General features: G+C 52.9%; 8 non-coding genes across 8 annotated transcripts; all 8 read right to left on the bottom strand.

The window, feature by feature from the left end:
• Positions 1–3,871: 3,871 nt before the first annotated feature.
• TRNAN-GUU (transfer RNA asparagine (anticodon GUU)) lies at positions 3,872–3,945 on the bottom strand. The gene has a single exon. It is a non-coding gene; the product is annotated as a tRNA-Asn (tRNA).
• Positions 3,946–5,790: 1,845 nt separating this feature from the next.
• On the bottom strand, positions 5,791–5,862 carry TRNAW-CCA (transfer RNA tryptophan (anticodon CCA)). The gene has a single exon. It is a non-coding gene; the product is annotated as a tRNA-Trp (tRNA).
• Positions 5,863–6,115: 253 nt separating this feature from the next.
• On the bottom strand, positions 6,116–6,189 carry TRNAN-GUU (transfer RNA asparagine (anticodon GUU)). The gene has a single exon. It is a non-coding gene; the product is annotated as a tRNA-Asn (tRNA).
• A 1,845-nt stretch (positions 6,190–8,034) lies between these two features.
• Positions 8,035–8,106, bottom strand: TRNAR-CCU (transfer RNA arginine (anticodon CCU)). The gene has a single exon. It is a non-coding gene; the product is annotated as a tRNA-Arg (tRNA).
• Positions 8,107–8,359: 253 nt separating this feature from the next.
• Positions 8,360–8,433, bottom strand: TRNAN-GUU (transfer RNA asparagine (anticodon GUU)). Its single transcript has one exon. It is a non-coding gene; the product is annotated as a tRNA-Asn (tRNA).
• A 4,093-nt stretch (positions 8,434–12,526) lies between these two features.
• On the bottom strand, positions 12,527–12,598 carry TRNAW-CCA (transfer RNA tryptophan (anticodon CCA)). The gene has a single exon. It is a non-coding gene; the product is annotated as a tRNA-Trp (tRNA).
• A 253-nt stretch (positions 12,599–12,851) lies between these two features.
• TRNAN-GUU (transfer RNA asparagine (anticodon GUU)) lies at positions 12,852–12,925 on the bottom strand. The gene has a single exon. It is a non-coding gene; the product is annotated as a tRNA-Asn (tRNA).
• Positions 12,926–14,770: 1,845 nt separating this feature from the next.
• TRNAW-CCA (transfer RNA tryptophan (anticodon CCA)) lies at positions 14,771–14,842 on the bottom strand. Its single transcript has one exon. It is a non-coding gene; the product is annotated as a tRNA-Trp (tRNA).
• Positions 14,843–15,364: the final 522 nt, after the last annotated feature.

Raw genomic sequence — 15,364 nt, 5'->3', positions numbered from 1 at the left:
CCAGGTTCGGTGGCCCTGATACTTGCTGCTTCTGCTGCGCGATCATCCCCATGATCTGGGCCTTTGTACGAAATGTCATGTAAGATGACTTTATTCAGCACGGCGTTTGTCATTTGCTTGGTTGTCCTGTCACTGTTGGATGTTTTCTTGCGCAGACTACTGTCTAATGGTGGGAAGGCCACGAGACACGTGACTTTTCTCTTTCCTTGTTAGCATGGTTTCCTGCCACTGTCTTGGTGTGCTGCCAGCCTGTGAGACACGTGTCTTGCCCATCTCAGCTCCACTGTGGCATGTTAGATATGTCTTTGAGCAGAGTCCCGGTCCCAGAGCTGCTGCCTTCTCTGCACTCTGGCTTGTAAGACTGCAGGCAAAGGCCCTCCCTGGCCCCTCAGCCAGATAGATACATTTACCTGCAGGGCTCAGCTTTGGTGAAAGATATTGGCGAGAGAGAGGAAAGGGGACGGCCCGTGGTGCACCCCCTATTTTGCATAGAACCACAGCCTCCTGGGAGGGCAGAGACATGAGGGTTCTCAGGGAAAGCCCTCCCAGGAGTGTTGAAGGGCAGGACGTGAAACACAGCAATCCCGGAATGGCCTGGTCTAAGATGCCTGTGCAATAGGCCTGGCCCTAGGCTTCCGGGGCTCTTCCTCGGCAGAGGCCCCAGTGGTATGAGCCCGACCAGGGCTGTGCCCGACCAGGGCTGTAGGGCGCGTTGGGAGCGCGTTAGGGACGCGAAAGAGGGCGCAGGGCGCAGAACTCTGCCCGTTTCTCCCCAGGATTTTGGGGAGGACAGGGAATCTGGCCAGGTCAGTGACTAGGCTTTCCCAGAAGGAAAGTCCAGTGACAGTGGCATGTTGTGAAACACAAGATTGCTGGTGGTCTGGAGGGTGCTTTCTGTCAGCCACTTCTCCCGGGAGCAGCCAGAGAGCAGGCTGATGTCGTGCTCTGTCAAGCACAACACTGGCCCCAAGCCACTGTCCTTAGCAAAAGCAGAAACATTCATAGTTTCAGTCTCCTGCATCTGATTCCTGCCATCAGCATGTGAACGTTTGGCAGTCCAAGGCTTGCCATGCAAACTTTGTTCATAGGTGTCCCATGCGAATGCATGGGCCTCATCACTACTGTCTACGGCAGGGCTCTCTGCTCAGCCTATGTAAGTGAAGCATTGGTGGTTCAGTGGTAGAATTCTCGCCTGCCACGCGGGAGGCACGGGTTCGATTCCCGGCCAATGCAAAGCGCCCTTCTTTTGGCTTTGCTTTAGAAGTCAGAGATATAGACTTGGGGAAAAAAATGTCAAAGAGTGACCCCGACGTGATTTGAACACGCAACCTTCTGATCTGGAGTCAGATGCGCTACCGTTGCGCCACGAGGTCCCTGTGCATGCAGTTCTCAGCCCCGGATCAAGAAATGCTTCTGTGCCTTTTATTGGCCCTCAGTACCCCTGTGGTTAAAGTAGAAGGCTTGGTGGCCCGTTTCCAGTCCTATTGGTGGAAATGACTAGAGGTGAAGAGATGAGAGAAGATGGAAATGTTGAGATAGAGCATGTCACGCAGGCAAAGCGAGAGCTCTAAGAGCAAAGCCAGACAGCTGTGTTTTAATTCAGGACTTGATGTAGGCAAAAGCATACGTCGCTGGGTGGGCTTGAACCACCAACCTTTCGGTTAACAGCCGAACGCGCTAACCGATTGCGCCACAGAGACCAACCACCGCAGTGAGCGTGTTGGGACTCAATATATGTTTTTACCTTTGTGCTCCTGCCTGCAGCTCTAAGGTCCTGGCATAAGACAGGTAGGCTTAGACTCCATTGTGACATGTCTTACTTCTCTTAGAAGAAGGTTCTGAGTTGCCAGGCAGCTTATCTTCTGCCGGGCACACTTTCCTTTGCAGGCTTTCAGGTTGTGAATCCAGCACTGCTTAGGTGTCCATGTCAGACATGAGCAGCTCATTGAGCCCCACTGTGTGTTTTTTGTGGAGATACAACTCTCAGACTAGAGGGAGCAGGCGGGAAGTGGGTGAGACTCACACAGGGTGGGTGGGGCAGTTAAAGGATGTTATCTAATAGTGTAATCGAGGAGTTGGGTTTTTTGTGCACTACACTTTAACCAGCGATTCTTTCTAAAAGGAAATCCCAGGGCAGTACCCGCAATGAGTGGCATCCCCACACCCGAGGTTGCATTGTGGTAGCTGTTCCCTGAGCCCCTAGCCCCTGTCCCCATGTCGCCCTTTCTCCTCGTGTAACTCACCTCAGGTTCGGTGGCTCTGATACTTGCTGCTTCTGCGCGATCATCCCCATGATCTGGGCCTTTGTACGAAATGTCATGTAAGATGACTTTATTCAGCACAGCGTTTGTCATTTGCTTGGTTGTCCTGTCACTGTTGGATGTTTTCTTGCGCAGACTACTGTCTAATGGTGGGAAGGCCACGAGACACGTGACTTTTCTCTTTCCTTGTTAGCATAGTTTCCTGCCACTGTCTTGTTGTGCTGCCTGCCTGTGAGACACGTGTCTTGCCCATCTCAGCTCCACTGTGGCATGTTAGATATGTCTTTGAGCAGAGTCCCGGTCCCAGAGCTGCTGCCTTCTCTGCACTCTGGCTTGTAAGACTGCAGGCAAAGGCCCTCCCTGGCCCCTCAGCCAGATAGATACATTTACCTGCAGGGCTCAGCTTTGGTGAAAGATATTGGCGAGAGAGAGGAAAGGGGACGGCCCGTGGTGCACCCCCTATTTTGCATAGAACCACAGCCTCCTGGGAGGGCAGAGACATGAGGGTTCTCAGGGAAAGCCCTCCCAGGAGTGTTGAAGGGCAGGACGTGAAACACAGCAATCCCGGAATGGCCTGGTCTAAGATGCCTGTGCAATAGGCCTGGCCCTAGGCTTCCGGGGCTCTTCCTCGGCAGAGGCCCCAGTGGTATGAGCCCGACCAGGGCTGTGCCCGACCAGGGCTGTAGGGCGCGTTGGGAGCGCGTTAGGGACGCGAAAGAGGGCGCAGGGCGCAGAACTCTGCCCGTTTCTCCCCAGGATTTTGGGGAGGACAGGGAATCTGGCCAGGTCAGTGACTAGGCTTTCCCAGAAGGAAAGTCCAGTGACAGTGGCATGTTGTGAAACACAAGATTGCTGGTGGTCTGGAGGGTGCTTTCTGTCAGCCACTTCTCCCGGGAGCAGCCAGAGAGCAGGCTGATGTCGTGCTCTGTCAAGCACAACACTGGCCCCAAACCACTGTCCTTAGCAAAAGCAGAAACATTCATAGTTTCAGTCTCCTGCATCTGATTCCTGCCATCAGCATGTGAACGTTTGGCAGTCCAAGGCTTGCCATGCAAACTTTGTTCATAGGTGTCCCATGCGAATGCATGGGCCTCATCACTACTGTCTACGGCAGGGCTCTCTGCTCAGCCTATGTAAGTGAAGCATTGGTGGTTCAGTGGTAGAATTCTCGTCTGCCATGCGGGAGGCCCGGGTTCGATTCCCGGCCAATGCAAAGCGCCCTTCTTTTGGCTTTGCTTTAGAAGTCAGAGATATAGACTTGGTGGGGAAAAAAAATGTCAAAGAGTGACCCCGACGTGATTTGAACACGCAACCTTCTGATCTGGAGTCAGACGCGCTACCGTTGCACCACGAGGTCCCTGTGCATGCAGTTCTCAGCCCCGGATCAAGAAATGCTTCTGTGCCTTTTATTGGCCCTCAGTACGCCTGTGGTTAAAGTAGAAGGCTTGGTGGCCCGTTTCCAGTCCTATTGGTGGAAATGACTAGAGGTGAAGAGATGAGAGAAGATAGAAATGTTGAGATAGAGCATGTCACGCAGGCAAAGCGAGAGCTCTAAGAGCAAAGCCAGACAGCTGTGTTTTAATTCAGGACTTGATGTAGGCAAAAGCATACGTCCCTGGGTGGGCTTGAACCACCAACCTTTCGGTTAACAGCCGAACGCGCTAACCGATTGCGCCACAGAGACCAACCACCGCAGTGAGCGTGTTGGGACTCAATATATGTTTTTACCTTTGTGCTCCTGCCTGCAGCTCTAAGGTCCTGGCATAAGACAGGTAGGCTTAGACTCCATTGTGACATGTCTTACTTCTCTTAGAAGAAGGTTCTGAGTTGCCAGGCAGCTTATCTTCTGCCGGGCACACTTTCCTTTGCAGGCTTTCAGGTTGTGAATCCAGCACTGCTTAGGAGTCCATGTCAGACATGAGCAGCTCATTGAGCCCCACTGTGTGTTTTTTGTGGAGATACAACTCTCAGACTAGAGGGAGCAGGCGGGAAGTGGGTGAGACTCACACAGGGTGGGTGGGGCAGTTAAAGGATGTTATCTAATAGTGTAATCGAGGAGTTGGGTTTTTTGTGCACTACACTTTAACCAGCGATTCTTTCTAAAAGGAAATCCCAGGGCAGTACCCGCAATGAGTGGCATCCCCACACCCGAGGTTGCATTGTGGTAGCTGTTCCCTGAGCCCATAGCCCCTGTCCCCATGTCGCCCTTTCTCCTCGTGTAACTCACCCCAGGTTCGGTGGCTCTGATACTTGCTGCTTCTGCTGCGCGATCATCCCCATGATCTGGGCCTTTGTACGAAATGTCATGTAAGATGACTTTATTCAGCACGGCGTTTGTCATTTGCTTGGTTGTCCTGTCACTGTTGGATGTTTTCTTGCGCAGACTACTGTCTAATGGTGGGAAGGCCACGAGACACGTGACTTTTCTCTTTCCTTGTTAGCATGGTTTCCTGCCACTGTCTTGGTGTGCTGCCAGCCTGTGAGACACGTGTCTTGCCCATCTCAGCTCCACTGTGGCATGTTAGATATGTCTTTGAGCAGAGTCCCGGTCCCAGAGCTGCTGCCTTCTCTGCACTCTGGCTTGTAAGACTGCAGGCAAAGGCCCTCCCTGGCCCCTCAGCCAGATAGATACATTTACCTGCAGGGCTCAGCTTTGGTGAAAGATATTGGCGAGAGAGAGGAAAGGGGACGGCCCGTGGTGCACCCCCTATTTTGCATAGAACCACAGCCTCCTGGGAGGGCAGAGACATGAGGGTTCTCAGGGAAAGCCCTCCCAGGAGTGTTGAAGGGCAGGACGTGAAACACAGCAATCCCGGAATGGCCTGGTCTAAGATGCCTGTGCAATAGGCCTGGCCCTAGGCTTCCGGGGCTCTTCCTCGGCAGAGGCCCCAGTGGTATGAGCCCGACCAGGGCTGTGCCCGACCAGGGCTGTAGGGCGCGTTGGGAGCGCGTTAGGGACGCGAAAGAGGGCGCAGGGCGCAGAACTCTGCCCGTTTCTCCCCAGGATTTTGGGGAGGACAGGGAATCTGGCCAGGTCAGTGACTAGGCTTTCCCAGAAGGAAAGTCCAGTGACAGTGGCATGTTGTGAAACACAAGATTGCTGGTGGTCTGGAGGGTGCTTTCTGTCAGCCACTTCTCCCGGGAGCAGCCAGAGAGCAGGCTGATGTCGTGCTCTGTCAAGCACAACACTGGCCCCAAACCACTGTCCTTAGCAAAAGCAGAAACATTCATAGTTTCAGTCTCCTGCATCTGATTCCTGCCATCAGCATGTGAACGTTTGGCAGTCCAAGGCTTGCCATGCAAACTTTGTTCATAGGTGTCCCATGCGAATGCATGGGCCTCATCACTACTGTCTACGGCAGGGCTCTCTGCTCAGCCTATGTAAGTGAAGCATTGGTGGTTCAGTGGTAGAATTCTCGCCTGCCACGCGGGAGGCACGGGTTCGATTCCCGGCCAATGCAAAGCGCCCTTCTTTTGGCTTTGCTTTAGAAGTCAGAGATATAGACTTGGGGAAAAAAATGTCAAAGAGTGACCCCGACGTGATTTGAACACGCAACCTTCTGATCTGGAGTCAGACGCGCTACCGTTGCGCCACGAGGTCCCTGTGCATGCAGTTCTCAGCCCAGGATCAAGAAATGCTTCTGTGCCTTTTATTGGCCCTCAGTACCCCTGTGGTTAAAGTAGAAGGCTTGGTGGCCCGTTTCCAGTCCTATTGGTGGAAATGACTAGAGGTGAAGAGATGAGAGAAGATGGAAATGTTGAGATAGAGCATGTCACGCAGGCAAAGCGAGAGATCTAAGAGCAAAGCCAGACAGCTGTGTTTTAATTCAGGACTTGATGTAGGCAAAAGCATACGTCCCTGGGTGGGCTTGAACCACCAACCTTTCGGTTAACAGCCGAACGCGCTAACCGATTGCGCCACAGAGACCAACCACCGCAGTGAGCGTGTTGGGACTCAATATATGTTTTTACCTTTGTGCTCCTGCCTGCAGCTCTAAGGTCCTGGCATAAGACAGGTAGGCTTAGACTCCATTGTGACATGTCTTACTTCTCTTAGAAGAAGGTTCTGAGTTGCCAGGCAGCTTATCTTCTGCCGGGCACACTTTCCTTTGCAGGCTTTCAGGTTGTGAATCCAGCACTGCTTAGGTGTCCATGTCAGACATGAGCAGCTCATTGAGCCCCACTGTGTGTTTTTTGTGGAGATACAACTCTCAGACTAGAGGGAGCAGGCGGGAAGTGGGTGAGACTCACACAGGGTGGGTGGGGCAGTTAAAGGATGTTATCTAATAGTGTAATCGAGGAGTTGGGTTTTTTGTGCACTACACTTTAACCAGCGATTCTTTCTAAAAGGAAATCCCAGGGCAGTACCCGCAATGAGTGGCATCCCCACACCCGAGGTTGCATTGTGGTAGCTGTTCCCTGAGCCCCTAGCCCCTGTCCCCATGTCGCCCTTTCTCCTCGTGTAACTCACCTCAGGTTCGGTGGCTCTGATACTTGCTGCTTCTGCGCGATCATCCCCATGATCTGGGCCTTTGTACGAAATGTCATGTAAGATGACTTTATTCAGCACAGCGTTTGTCATTTGCTTGGTTGTCCTGTCACTGTTGGATGTTTTCTTGCGCAGACTACTGTCTAATGGTGGGAAGGCCACGAGACACGTGACTTTTCTCTTTCCTTGTTAGCATAGTTTCCTGCCACTGTCTTGTTGTGCTGCCTGCCTGTGAGACACGTGTCTTGCCCATCTCAGCTCCACTGTGGCATGTTAGATATGTCTTTGAGCAGAGTCCCGGTCCCAGAGCTGCTGCCTTCTCTGCACTCTGGCTTGTAAGACTGCAGGCAAAGGCCCTCCCTGGCCCCTCAGCCAGATAGATACATTTACCTGCAGGGCTCAGCTTTGGTGAAAGATATTGGCGAGAGAGAGGAAAGGGGACGGCCCGTGGTGCACCCCCTATTTTGCATAGAACCACAGCCTCCTGGGAGGGCAGAGACATGAGGGTTCTCAGGGAAAGCCCTCCCAGGAGTGTTGAAGGGCAGGACGTGAAACACAGCAATCCCGGAATGGCCTGGTCTAAGATGCCTGTGCAATAGGCCTGGCCCTAGGCTTCCGGGGCTCTTCCTCGGCAGAGGCCCCAGTGGTATGAGCCCGACCAGGGCTGTGCCCGACCAGGGCTGTAGGGCGCGTTGGGAGCGCGTTAGGGACGCGAAAGAGGGCGCAGGGCGCAGAACTCTGCCCGTTTCTCCCCAGGATTTTGGGGAGGACAGGGAATCTGGCCAGGTCAGTGACTAGGCTTTCCCAGAAGGAAAGTCCAGTGACAGTGGCATGTTGTGAAACACAAGATTGCTGGTGGTCTGGAGGGTGCTTTCTGTCAGCCACTTCTCCCGGGAGCAGCCAGAGAGCAGGCTGATGTCGTGCTCTGTCAAGCACAACACTGGCCCCAAACCACTGTCCTTAGCAAAAGCAGAAACATTCATAGTTTCAGTCTCCTGCATCTGATTCCTGCCATCAGCATGTGAACGTTTGGCAGTCCAAGGCTTGCCATGCAAACTTTGTTCATAGGTGTCCCATGCGAATGCATGGGCCTCATCACTACTGTCTACGGCAGGGCTCTCTGCTCAGCCTATGTAAGTGAAGCATTGGTGGTTCAGTGGTAGAATTCTCGCCTGCCATGCGGGAGGCCCGGGTTCGATTCCCGGCCAATGCAAAGCGCCCTTCTTTTGGCTTTGCTTTAGAAGTCAGAGATATAGACTTGGTGGGGAAAAAAATGTCAAAGAGTGACCCCGACGTGATTTGAACACGCAACCTTCTGATCAGGAGTCAGACGCGCTACCGTTGCGCCACGAGGTCCCTGTGCATGCAGTTCTCAGCCCCGGATCAAGAAATGCTTCTGTGCCTTTTATTGGCCCTCAGTACGCCTGTGGTTAAAGTAGAAGGCTTGGTGGCCCGTTTCCAGTCCTATTGGTGGAAATGACTAGAGGTGAAGAGATGAGAGAAGATAGAAATGTTGAGATAGAGCATGTCACGCAGGCAAAGCGAGAGCTCTAAGAGCAAAGCCAGACAGCTGTGTTTTAATTCAGGACTTGATGTAGGCAAAAGCATACGTCCCTGGGTGGGCTTGAACCACCAACCTTTCGGTTAACAGCCGAACGCGCTAACCGATTGCGCCACAGAGACCAACCACCGCAGTAAGCGTGTTGGGACTCAATATATGTTTTTACCTTTGTGCTCCTGCCTGCAGCTCTAAGGTCCTGGCATAAGACAGGTAGGCTTAGACTCCATTGTGACATGTCTTACTTCTCTTAGAAGAAGGTTCTGAGTTGCCAGGCAGCTTATCTTCTGCCGGGCACACTTTCCTTTGCAGGCTTTCAGGTTGTGAATCCAGCACTGCTTAGGTGTCCATGTCAGACATGAGCAGCTCATTGAGCCCCACTGTGTGTTTTTTGTGGAGATACAACTCTCAGACTAGAGGGAGCAGGCGGGAAGTGGGTGAGACTCACACAGGGTGGGTGGGGCAGTTAAAGGATGTTATCTAATAGTGTAATCGAGGAGTTGGGTTTTTTGTGCACTACACTTTAACCAGCGATTCTTTCTAAAAGGAAATCCCAGGGCAGTACCCGCAATGAGTGGCATCCCCACACCCGAGGTTGCATTGTGGTAGCTGTTCCCTGAGCCCATAGCCCCTGTCCCCATGTCGCCCTTTCTCCTCGTGTAACTCACCCCAGGTTCGGTGGCTCTGATACTTGCTGCTTCTGCTGCGCGATCATCCCCATGATCTGGGCCTTTGTACGAAATGTCATGTAAGATGACTTTATTCAGCACGGCGTTTGTCATTTGCTTGGTTGTCCTGTCACTGTTGGATGTTTTCTTGCGCAGACTACTGTCTAATGGTGGGAAGGCCACGAGACACGTGACTTTTCTCTTTCCTTGTTAGCATGGTTTCCTGCCACTGTCTTGGTGTGCTGCCAGCCTGTGAGACACGTGTCTTGCCCATCTCAGCTCCACTGTGGCATGTTAGATATGTCTTTGAGCAGAGTCCCGGTCCCAGAGCTGCTGCCTTCTCTGCACTCTGGCTTGTAAGACTGCAGGCAAAGGCCCTCCCTGGCCCCTCAGCCAGATAGATACATTTACCTGCAGGGCTCAGCTTTGGTGAAAGATATTGGCGAGAGAGAGGAAAGGGGACGGCCCGTGGTGCACCCCCTATTTTGCATAGAACCACAGCCTCCTGGGAGGGCAGAGACATGAGGGTTCTCAGGGAAAGCCCTCCCAGGAGTGTTGAAGGGCAGGACGTGAAACACAGCAATCCCGGAATGGCCTGGTCTAAGATGCCTGTGCAATAGGCCTGGCCCTAGGCTTCCGGGGCTCTTCCTCGGCAGAGGCCCCAGTGGTATGAGCCCGACCAGGGCTGTGCCCGACCAGGGCTGTAGGGCGCGTTGGGAGCGCGTTAGGGACGCGAAAGAGGGCGCAGGGCGCAGAACTCTGCCCGTTTCTCCCCAGGATTTTGGGGAGGACAGGGAATCTGGCCAGGTCAGTGACTAGGCTTTCCCAGAAGGAAAGTCCAGTGACAGTGGCATGTTGTGAAACACAAGATTGCTGGTGGTCTGGAGGGTGCTTTCTGTCAGCCACTTCTCCCGGGAGCAGCCAGAGAGCAGGCTGATGTCGTGCTCTGTCAAGCACAACACTGGCCCCAAACCACTGTCCTTAGCAAAAGCAGAAACATTCATAGTTTCAGTCTCCTGCATCTGATTCCTGCCATCAGCATGTGAACGTTTGGCAGTCCAAGGCTTGCCATGCAAACTTTGTTCATAGGTGTCCCATGCGAATGCATGGGCCTCATCACTACTGTCTACGGCAGGGCTCTCTGCTCAGCCTATGTAAGTGAAGCATTGGTGGTTCAGTGGTAGAATTCTCGCCTGCCATGCGGGAGGCCCGGGTTCGATTCCCGGCCAATGCAAAGCGCCCTTCTTTTGGCTTTGCTTTAGAAGTCAGAGATATAGACTTGGTGGGGAAAAAAAATGTCAAAGAGTGACCCCGACGTGATTTGAACACGCAACCATCTGATCTGGAGTCAGACGCGCTACCGTTGCACCACGAGGTCCCTGTGCATGCAGTTCTCAGCCCCGGATCAAGAAATGCTTCTGTGCCTTTTATTGGCCCTCAGTACGCCTGTGGTTAAAGTAGAAGGCTTGGTGGCCCGTTTCCAGTCCTATTGGTGGAAATGACTAGAGGTGAAGAGATGAGAGAAGATAGAAATGTTGAGATAGAGCATGTCACGCAGGCAAAGCGAGAGCTCTAAGAGCAAAGCCAGACAGCTGTGTTTTAATTCAGGACTTGATGTAGGCAAAAGCATACGTCCCTGGGTGGGCTTGAACCACCAACCTTTTGGTTAACAGCCGAACGCGCTAACCGATTGCGCCACAGAGACCAACCACCGCAGTGAGCGTGTTGGGACTCAATATATGTTTTTACCTTTGTGCTCCTGCCTGCAGCTCTAAGGTCCTGGCATAAGACAGGTAGGCTTAGACTCCATTGTGACATGTCTTACTTCTCTTAGAAGAAGGTTCTGAGTTGCCAGGCAGCTTATCTTCTGCCGGGCACACTTTCCTTTGCAGGCTTTCAGGTTGTGAATCCAGCACTGCTTAGGAGTCCATGTCAGACATGAGCAGCTCATTGAGCCCCACTGTGTGTTTTTTGTGGAGATACAACTCTCAGACTAGAGGGAGCAGGCGGGAAGTGGGTGAGACTCACACAGGGTGGGTGGGGCAGTTAAAGGATGTTATCTAATAGTGTAATCGAGGAGTTGGGTTTTTTGTGCACTACACTTTAACCAGCGATTCTTTCTAAAAGGAAATCCCAGGGCAGTACCCGCAATGAGTGGCATCCCCACACCCGAGGTTGCATTGTGGTAGCTGTTCCCTGAGCCCATAGCCCCTGTCCCCATGTCGCCCTTTCTCCTCGTGTAACTCACCCCAGGTTCGGTGGCTCTGATACTTGCTGCTTCTGCTGCGCGATCATCCCCATGATCTGGGCCTTTGTACGAAATGTCATGTAAGATGACTTTATTCAGCACGGCGTTTGTCATTTGCTTGGTTGTCCTGTCACTGTTGGATGTTTTCTTGCGCAGACTACTGTCTAATGGTGGGAAGGCCACGAGACACGTGACTTTTCTCTTTCCTTGTTAGCATGGTTTCCTGCCACTGTCTTGGTGTGCTGCCAGCCTGTGAGACACGTGTCTTGCCCATCTCAGCTCCACTGTGGCATGTTAGATATGTCTTTGAGCAGAGTCCCGGTCCCAGAGCTGCTGCCTTCTCTGCACTCTGGCTTGTAAGACTGCAGGCAAAGGCCCTCCCTGGCCCCTCAGCCAGATAGATACATTTACCTGCAGGGCTCAGCTTTGGTGAAAGATATTGGCGAGAGAGAGGAAAGGGGACGGCCCGTGGTGCACCCCCTATTTTGCATAGAACCACAGCCTCCTGGGAGGGCAGAGACATGAGGGTTCTCAGGGAAAGCCCTCCCAGGAGTGTTGAAGGGCAGGACGTGAAACACAGCAATCCCGGAATGGCCTGGTCTAAGATGCCTGTGCAATAGGCCTGGCCCTAGGCTTCCGGGGCTCTTCCTCGGCAGAGGCCCCAGTGGTATGAGCCCGACCAGGGCTGTGCCCGACCAGGGCTGTAGGGCGCGTTGGGAGCGCGTTAGGGACGCGAAAGAGGGCGCAGGGCGCAGAACTCTGCCCGTTTCTCCCCAGGATTTTGGGGAGGACAGGGAATCTGGCCAGGTCAGTGACTAGGCTTTCCCAGAAGGAAAGTCCAGTGACAGTGGCATGTTGTGAAACACAAGATTGCTGGTGGTCTGGAGGGTGCTTTCTGTCAGCCACTTCTCCCGGGAGCAGCCAGAGAGCAGGCTGATGTCGTGCTCTGTCAAGCACAACACTGGCCCCAAACCACTGTCCTTAGCAAAAGCAGAAACATTCATAGTTTCAGTCTCCTGCATCTGATTCCTGCCATCAGCATGTGAACGTTTGGCAGTCCAAGGCTTGCCATGCAAACTTTGTTCATAGGTGTCCCATGCGAATGCATGGGCCTCATCACTACTGTCTACGGCAGGGCTCTCTGCTCAGCCTATGTAAGTGAAGCATTGGTGGTTCAGTGGTAGAATTCTCGCCTGCCACGCGGGAGGCACGGGTTCGATTCCCGGCCAATGCAAAGCGCCCTTCTTTTGGCTTTGCTTTAGAAGTCAGAGATATAGACTTGGGGAAAAAAATGTCAAAGAGTGACCCCGACGTGATTTGAACACGCAACCTTCTGATCTGGAGTCAGACGCGCTACCGTTGCGCCACGAGGTCCCTGTGCATGCAGTTCTCAGCCCCGGATCAAGAAATGCTTCTGTGCCTTTTATTGGCCCTCAGTACCCCTGTGGTTAAAGTAGAAGGCTTGGTGGCCCGTTTCCAGTCCTATTGGTGGAAATGACTAGAGGTGAAGAGATGAGAGAAGATGGAAATGTTGAGATAGAGCATGTCACGCAGGCAAAGCGAGAGATCTAAGAGCAAAGCCAGACAGCTGTGTTTTAATTCAGGACTTGATGTAGGCAAAAGCATACGTCCCTGGGTGGGCTTGAACCACCAACCTTTCGGTTAACAGCCGAACGCGCTAACCGATTGCGCCACAGAGACCAACCACCGCAGTGAGCGTGTTGGGACTCAATATATGTTTTTACCTTTGTGCTCCTGCCTGCAGCTCTAAGGTCCTGGCATAAGACAGGTAGGCTTAGACTCCATTGTGACATGTCTTACTTCTCTTAGAAGAAGGTTCTGAGTTGCCAGGCAGCTTATCTTCTGCCGGGCACACTTTCCTTTGCAGGCTTTCAGGTTGTGAATCCAGCACTGCTTAGATGTCCATGTCAGACATGAGCAGCTCATTGAGCCCCACTGTGTGTTTTTTGTGGAGATACAACTCTCAGACTAGAGGGAGCAGGCGGGAAGTGGGTGAGACTCACACAGGGTGGGTGGGGCAGTTAAAGGATGTTATCTAATAGTGTAATCGAGGAGTTGGGTTTTTTGTGCACTACACTTTAACCAGCGATTCTTTCTAAAAGGAAATCCCAGGGCAGTACCCGCAATGAGTGGCATCCCCACACCCGAGGTTGCATTGTGGTAGCTGTTCCCTGAGCCCCTAGCCCCTGTCCCCATGTCGCCCTTTCTCCTCGTGTAACTCACCTCAGGTTCGGTGGCTCTGATACTTGCTGCTTCTGCGCGATCATCCCCATGATCTGGGCCTTTGTACGAAATGTCATGTAAGATGACTTTATTCAGCACAGCGTTTGTCATTTGCTTGGTTGTCCTGTCACTGTTGGATGTTTTCTTGCGCAGACTACTGTCTAATGGTGGGAAGGCCACGAGACACGTGACTTTTCTCTTTCCTTGTTAGCATAGTTTCCTGCCACTGTCTTGTTGTGCTGCCTGCCTGTGAGACACGTGTCTTGCCCATCTCAGCTCCACTGTGGCATGTTAGATATGTCTTTGAGCAGAGTCCCGGTCCCAGAGCTGCTGCCTTCTCTGCACTCTGGCTTGTAAGACTGCAGGCAAAGGCCCTCCCTGGCCCCTCAGCCAGATAGATACATTTACCTGCAGGGCTCAGCTTTGGTGAAAGATATTGGCGAGAGAGAGGAAAGGGGACGGCCCGTGGTGCACCCCCTATTTTGCATAGAACCACAGCCTCCTGGGAGGGCAGAGACATGAGGGTTCTCAGGGAAAGCCCTCCCAGGAGTGTTGAAGGGCAGGACGTGAAACACAGCAATCCCGGAATGGCCTGGTCTAAGATGCCTGTGCAATAGGCCTGGCCCTAGGCTTCCGGGGCTCTTCCTCGGCAGAGGCCCCAGTGGTATGAGCCCGACCAGGGCTGTGCCCGACCAGGGCTGTAGGGCGCGTTGGGAGCGCGTTAGGGACGCGAAAGAGGGCGCAGGGCGCAGAACTCTGCCCGTTTCTCCCCAGGATTTTGGGGAGGACAGGGAATCTGGCCAGGTCAGTGACTAGGCTTTCCCAGAAGGAAAGTCCAGTGACAGTGGCATGTTGTGAAACACAAGATTGCTGGTGGTCTGGAGGGTGCTTTCTGTCAGCCACTTCTCCCGGGAGCAGCCAGAGAGCAGGCTGATGTCGTGCTCTGTCAAGCACAACACTGGCCCCAAACCACTGTCCTTAGCAAAAGCAGAAACATTCATAGTTTCAGTCTCCTGCATCTGATTCCTGCCATCAGCATGTGAACGTTTGGCAGTCCAAGGCTTGCCATGCAAACTTTGTTCATAGGTGTCCCATGCGAATGCATGGGCCTCATCACTACTGTCTACGGCAGGGCTCTCTGCTCAGCCTATGTAAGTGAAGCATTGGTGGTTCAGTGGTAGAATTCTCGCCTGCCATGCGGGAGGCCCGGGTTCGATTCCCGGCCAATGCAAAGCGCCCTTCTTTTGGCTTTGCTTTAGAAGTCAGAGATATAGACTTGGTGGGGAAAAAAATGTCAAAGAGTGACCCCGACGTGATTTGAACACGCAACCTTCTGATCTGGAGTCAGACGCGCTACCGTTGCGCCACGAGGTCCCTGTGCATGCAGTTCTCAGCCCCGGATCAAGAAATGCTTCTGTGCCTTTTATTGGCCCTCAGTACGCCTGTGGTTAAAGTAGAAGGCTTGGTGGCCCGTTTCCAGTCCTATTGGTGGAAATGACTAGAGGTGAAGAGATGAGAGAAGATAGAAATGTTGAGATAGAGCATGTCACGCAGGCAAAGCGAGAGCTCTAAGAGCAAAGCCAGACAGCTGTGTTTTAATTCAGGACTTGATGTAGGCAAAAGCATACGTCCCTGGGTGGGCTTGAACCACCAACCTTTCGGTTAACAGCCTAACGCGCTAACCGATTGCGCCACAGAGACCAACCACCGCAGTAAGCGTGTTGGGACTCAATATATGTTTTTACCTTTGTGCTCCTGCCTGCAGCTCTAAGGTCCTGGCATAAGACAGGTAGGCTTAGACTCCATTGTGACATGTCTTACTTCTCTTAGAAGAAGGTTCTGAGTTGCCAGGCAGCTTATCTTCTGCCGGGCACACTTTCCTTTGCAGGCTTTCAG

The sequence above is a fragment of the Pleurodeles waltl genome, chromosome 4_1 (assembly GCF_031143425.1).
Source record: "Pleurodeles waltl isolate 20211129_DDA chromosome 4_1, aPleWal1.hap1.20221129, whole genome shotgun sequence".
In the NCBI taxonomy this organism is placed as follows: Eukaryota; Metazoa; Chordata; class Amphibia; order Caudata; family Salamandridae; genus Pleurodeles; species Pleurodeles waltl.
The sequence above is the reverse complement of the archived record's forward strand: the minus strand, read 5'-3'. Positions and strand labels throughout refer to the sequence as shown.